Source organism: Aptenodytes patagonicus, chromosome 15 (genome assembly GCF_965638725.1).
Source record: "Aptenodytes patagonicus chromosome 15, bAptPat1.pri.cur, whole genome shotgun sequence".
NCBI classification, from domain to species: Eukaryota; Metazoa; Chordata; class Aves; order Sphenisciformes; family Spheniscidae; genus Aptenodytes; species Aptenodytes patagonicus.
In genome coordinates, this window is record NC_134963.1 from 16937231 (window position 1) to 16943686 (window position 6456).

Below are 6456 nucleotides of genomic sequence, written 5' to 3' on the forward strand. Positions count from 1 at the left end.
GACACTGGCTGGAGAAGCACCATCTCATACCATAAAGCTGAAGAATAAAGGGATGGGACGTCACGCGACTTGTCGGCGTTGCTTACAAGACTCCTGGCCACCTTTCAGAGTTCCTTCACTCTCCCTCCCCTTTCCTTCAGGTTTTACTTGGGAAGATGAAAGATGACAGCTGAAACTACTCCTGGGACTTCACACAGCAGAGTAACAGGAGGTGACGAATCCGCTCAATGTCACCAAAGCCAAAATAGACAAAATCAATAGAAAAATGGGCACACTGAGCCTACGAGGCCTGGGGTGGCATTGAAGTCCCTCTCCCTCTGCCACAGAGGCCATTGGAGAAACAGAAGAGGCTTCCAGGAGGCTCAGAAAGGTCTGGGAGAAGGAAAGGAGTCAAATCCAGGCAATAAATGTGCAAAAATAAATACAATTAAAGAGGAAAGAGGTTGTCACAGACATCACGTGGTCCTGTACAAACCTCTTCACATCAGCACTAAAGAGCATCAGGGGGGAACCAGCCATGATGCTCATGATGGTGACCCAGCAAGGTGAATTTGGGAATAGCCCCAGCCTCCTCTCAGGGTACTTTCTCACTCATGCAGACAGCAAAGCTGGGGCTGGTGCCCCGGGAAGGTTGGGCACTGTAAGCTCACCCCGGTCCCCAGGCTATCCTAGGACAGCAGAGCTTCACCCAGGCACGAGCCCATCTACGGGCTCCGACCACAGCCCCAGCAAGCCAGAGCAGAGCCTGCAAGTGAGCAGCCTACAGGTAAATGCAAAAATCCCACGTCACAGACGCTGACACGCATCCTGGCAGGTCACTGGAGGCTCCAGCCCAACCAGGCAGCAATGCACCACGTCAGGGCAGCCGTGGCGTTGTCTGGCCGAGTCTTGGGAACCTCCAAGGATGGAGATCCCTCAGCTCCTGGTGACTGTCCCAGGGCTGCACCACTGTCCTGGGGAAGAATTTTCTTCTGGGGTCCAACCGGAACCTCCCAAGCTGCAGTCGGTGGCTGTTGTCCCCCATCATATCATCTGGCACCACCAAGAAGGATTCAACTCCATCATCTTAGTTGTTGGCTGCTCTCAGACCCCCTTCACCTCCTCATGGCCAGGCTAACGCAGCCCAGCCCCCTCCACCTCTCCTGGCACAATGTGTGCCAGCTCCACGACCATGTTGACAGCCCACCTCCAGGCCTCTCCAGTTTCTTCACATCCCTCTTGAACTGGGAGGCCCACATCTGGACCCTACTGGGTGGAGAGGCAGCAGCTTCCTTCAGGTGGCTGCCCATGCTCTTCCCAATGTCCCCCACTATGGGCTTTGCCTTACTCCGGAGAAGAGCAACGACAAGCTGATGTTCAACCTGAGGTCCACCATAGCCTCCAGGTTCTTTCCAGCAGGGTCCTTCCAGCTCAGATGGGTCAGATGCTTCTCCAAGAAATGTCCTGTGATGCCACAGGCCATGAAGGACATCACCATCGCATTGCCACACCTCAGCGTCCCGAAGGGCTGATTTCTTCGCATAACATGACCATGAATCTCTTTTCCAAGCATCCTACCAGGGCCTGCAGGCTTTCCTCCCACCGCCGCACTTCGGTTATCTCTGACTGCAAGCACACTGCAACAGACACCGGTGACGGGACTTTGGGGGTTCACAAATCAGCAGAGGCTGAAAACCATAAAACAATTTCCCCTGCAGCTGTGAGTCCCACCAGAAAGATCATACGTAGCACAAATACACTTGCTTTTCTTAGCTGCTTTCCACCGCTCTCTTGGACATGCAGAAACCTTTGACCTCAAGGAAAAACCAGCTGAACCCAATCACAGGAGGAAGTCGTAGCAAAACCAGGTCTTCTGCTCACCCGAGGTGGAGCAGAAGCCACTTTCTCCTGAAGCCACCTTCAGGGGCCACCGTCCCTGAAGCCACATTCCCTGACAGACCGGTCAGAGGCTTTAGGTGACAACGTGATGGCTTGACTAAGCACGTTGCATGGCCTCCCATGGCCGAGAAGAAGCAGTGGATGAGGCTGGCAGGAGATGCTGTGATGGAGCAGGACCTGCCCAGCAGCCACCAGCCCTCCTCTCCACCGGGACCTCGGCCAGGGGAAGCAGAGGAGCGTGGCGGCACTTGTGCCCTGCCCTCTCCTCCACCAACACTGTAGCACTGGTCTTCTTCACATTTCATACCAATTTCCCAAACTGAAGAAGGAGCCGTTGGGTTGGACATCGGCGCATTTGTTTTGGCTTGGCCAGCAAGCAGCGATAAAAGCGAGCCCGTTGCCAACAATTCATTTCCTATTTCAGGCCCTACCAAAAATAAACTCGGAAGGGAAACTCCAATGAGAATGAAACACGCGTGACACGACGGGGTCCCAAAATTATATAGGAAATTTCTCTCTCAACGCTCACTGGGAGGGGAGACGGTGGTGCCAGGGGTATTTCATGCTGGAGGGGGGATTGTGAGGGGCTTGGGGAGCTCCATCAGCTCCACCAGTGGTACAGCACAAGCCAGGGTAAACTGATAGAGGTATAAATATATATTGAGCCTACGCTGCATGTAGTGGCTTCGCGTAGGTCCATGCTACACATGGGGAAATTCCTCCTTTACCCCCAAAAGTGGATGTAAGGGTCCCTGGTTGCCTTCCCTGGGACACTCAGCTCCAGGGATGGCCGGGCTGGGGGCACTGGAATGTCCCCCGGCCACGTCAGTGACATCCTCACACAGCCAGCATCCAGCTGGCACGGGGCTCTCCGCAGGCGGGGACCCCAAAGAGGAGCAGCCACCGCAACGCCACCAAAATCATTTCACACTCCTCACCGCAGCCGTCGGCGACCTCATCAACATCCCCGGAGGACTCCGGTGGCGTTTGAGTCGCAATACATAGCAGCCTTTTTGCAGGCATCGTCTCCCGCTTGCGTGTCCACCCTCTGCCCCCCGCCCCGCTCCTGCAGCAGGGCTCAGCCGCTGCCAGCCCCAGGCACGAAGGAGCCCGCGGTGCCACGAGCACGGGCGCTGCAGTCCCATGGGGTGCCCAGCCCCAGCATCAGCCCCCCAACGGGGAGGAGAAAGCTGGGCCCAGTGCTCTGGGGTCCCAGAGGTCCCCATGAGCGTGGGCTGTGGCTCCAGGACCCTGTGCCACCATCCCCGGAGCAGCATGAACACCTTGACCCAGCACCTGCAGCTTTCCCTTGGGATGGCGGAGCCTTTCGGTGGTTGTTTGCAGCCTTTTCCCCCATGGAGGGCAGCCGGGGGGGGCGGTTTTGTTGCTGCAGCCTTTCCCTGTGCCTGAGATGCCACTAGACACAGGACATTGATATAAATATATACTCCAGGAGTATATATTTTTTTAATACGTATACATACATACACACACAAATACATAAATATACGTATAAAAATATATTTACACTCCTATACACTGCAGGAGTAAATTTTTTTTATATGTGTATATGTACTTATTTTCATATATATATACACACCCACAGACACTCTCCTATATACTCCTGTAGTATATAATATATACTTATACAAGTATATAAGCATAGATATATACACTTATATATTTTATATATACACACATATTTTTATATATTTCTATTTATTTTTATATACATATATGCATATATATGTGTGTGTGTGTGTGCATATATACACACACCTATACACTTACATATTTCTATAAGCTCCAGGAGCTGAAGGCGAGCATGGCCAGGCCGGGCTGAGCCTGCCCCCAGCCCACAGCATCCAGATGCCAGCCCTGCCACCACCGGCCACGTGGCACTGCCACCCAGGCACCTCCCGACACCACGTCCACAGACCGCGTCTTTGTGACGTTGAATCCAACAAGCGCCGCTGCTGGGCATCTCCCTGAGGACCTGGGGTACGGGGAGCCGCAGGCGCGGGGGTCCCCCGGCATGGACCCGTTGGGGGAGCGGGGCAGCGGGGTGCCTGGCGGGGACTTTACCTCCCTGCACCATCCCAAGCCCAGCAGCAGCTCCCGGCTCTGCGAGTGGGACCTGGCACCTCCCTGAAGCCATTTTGTCCCCGCTAATGGGCACCCAGGGCTGGGCAAAAGGCCACGATCACGCTCCTCTGCCCCATCCTCTGCTGTAGCACATCGCGTGGGCCGAGCTGAAGGGTGGGCTTCGAACCAGAGACGTGCCCTCGGCTCGTCGGGGTCTCCAGGGGACGCACCACAGCCCCCCGACCCTCCAGCCCGAAGGATGTGGTGCACATGAATGTGCCGTTTTGGGGGAACGGTGCTGTGCCCTGAGCAGCCCGGGGTAGCTCGGGGGGGGGGGGGCGGGCTGCAGCCGGAGTCCCCTGCTCAGCAGGCATCGGGCGTGCATGCAACACCTCCCCGGGGATCCTGCCGAGCAAACCCACTTTGGCTCCATTTTAAGACTCTCCCTCACCCGATGGAGTAGTGGAAGCGTTTGCATGTGATCCAGGGCACCAATTAATCCCTGGCTGTAATGGACTGCACAGAGCAAAGGGACAAAGCTCAGCAGCTGCAGCGCTTTGGGCTGCACACGCACTTCTAGTACACAGAGCCATCTCTGAGCAGATCCAAGAGCCAGCGCCTCTGGAAGCTCTGTCCGGCATCGTTTTGGAAAAAAAATCCCTATTTTTGCATTACGGAGAGCACAAGTGCGCTTGAATCCAAGTGCTTCGATCAGGAGAGGAAGAATAATTAGGCAGAAGAAAGGCAGAGGCATCCGCGCTGCCGCTACCTGATTTATCCCCGCGCCTGTGCTGGCCCGGCCACACGCTGTAACGCGCCCGGCCTTGTTTAGTCTGTATGGGAGCACAAATCACGGCGCAATGTCATCGCTCTGCCAGGGTCTGGATTTCATTAGGAGCCACATGATCGGCCTCGGCTGCTGCTGGGGGCTGGCTGCGCTCCCCCCGCAGAGCTGCACAGAATGCAGGGGCGACAGGTCGGGGTGCAGGGCTGAATAGGCGCCTTGTCTGCAGGGGAGGGTCAGCAGCCGCCTCAGTGGGACGGGGGTTTGGTCCCCCTGGGATGTCTGAAGATCCTGAAAATATCCTTAGGGGAAGGGAGCGTGGCCTGAAGCTGTCTCCTGCTAGCGTGGGGACTGTTGGGGCGCAGCAAGATGGACCCCCTGGAGCACCCTTCTCCCAGAAGACAGGCCCCACAAGTTTGGGTCACTGCCCCTTCCCCAAAAATCAGGCTGCTGAAATAGAGGAGCGCAGCTGGCAAAGGGGCAGCCCCAGGCCAAGGGATGGAAGGGACTGGCTGCAGAGTCTGCTGCATCTCTTGCAGCCCGCTGAACCCTTTGCGTCCCTTGCATCCTTTGCATCCCTTGCAACCCGCTGCACCCCTTACATCTCTTGCATCCCTTGCAGCCCGCTGTATCCCTTGCATCCCTTGCATCCTTCGCACCCTTCCACTGCTTGCAGCCCGTGGCCCCTGCGCATAACACCCAGCCAAGCCCAGACACTTCTCTCTCTCTCACCCCGTCTCCCTCCCAGGGAGGGAAGCACCATGCAGTGACCCAAGAGCACCCGTGCCAGCCGGCTGGGAGCCCCTCCAGCGGTGTGCAGGGGAAGCAGCTCCCGTCCCTCGCCCAGAGCGAGCCCAGGCTCGCCAGGCAGGGCTGCGTAGGCAGGACCGCGTTGTCCACGGGGTGGTATAGACCTGTCACCCCGTATCAAACAGACCTTCTGACAATCCCTCTGCTCTGCAGGGAGTGGAGACATGAGGAGCTCCTGTGCTGCTGAGCCACAACTAACACAGATTCGCCCCAGCTGAGCATTCACGTCTCCTCTCGGTGAAGGATGTGCCGTCGGGACACGCGTGTGCAGCATCTCCTCCGAGTCCCCATGGGTGCTCAGCCCAGACAACCAAAGCCTGGCCATGTTTTCCAACACGGTTCTGACCATGCATGCTCCTCCTGGCAGGTCAAACCCAGCTTTTCCAGCTCGGTAGCCCTTGCTCCGCCAGCTATGTCGGCAGCCGGTCAGGAAGGGAGCACAGAGGTTTCACCCGGCGCCACCGAGAGCCAGCGACCACCTCAATCCAGATCTTATTTTAGCTGCAGCTCAGGGGTGAAATTCCCGTTCAGATATTCAGCTCCAGAGGCCAGAGTGGGGGAAACACATTTACTCCGCCGTGTTTAAATTGGAATAAATCCGGTGAGCCCGAGGCCGTGAGGCTCTGGGGCTCTGGGCTCTCTCCAGGGGACGAGAGTGCATGAGGCTGAGGTCAGACACAAGGTTAAAGTGGACCAAAAAAGGAGGGGAGGAGGCTGGGGACGGACGGCAAAGCCACCACGGTGGACGACCACGCACCCAGCACAGTATGGGGATGGGGGGCTGGTGCTGGAGCCCCTTCCCCAGGGGTGCAGGGGGCTGGTGCAGCTCTTGGAGGGTCCAAGGAGGACCTGGAGGAGACTCGGGGAAATGATCCAAACCTAGCCAGGTGAGGAGGGCA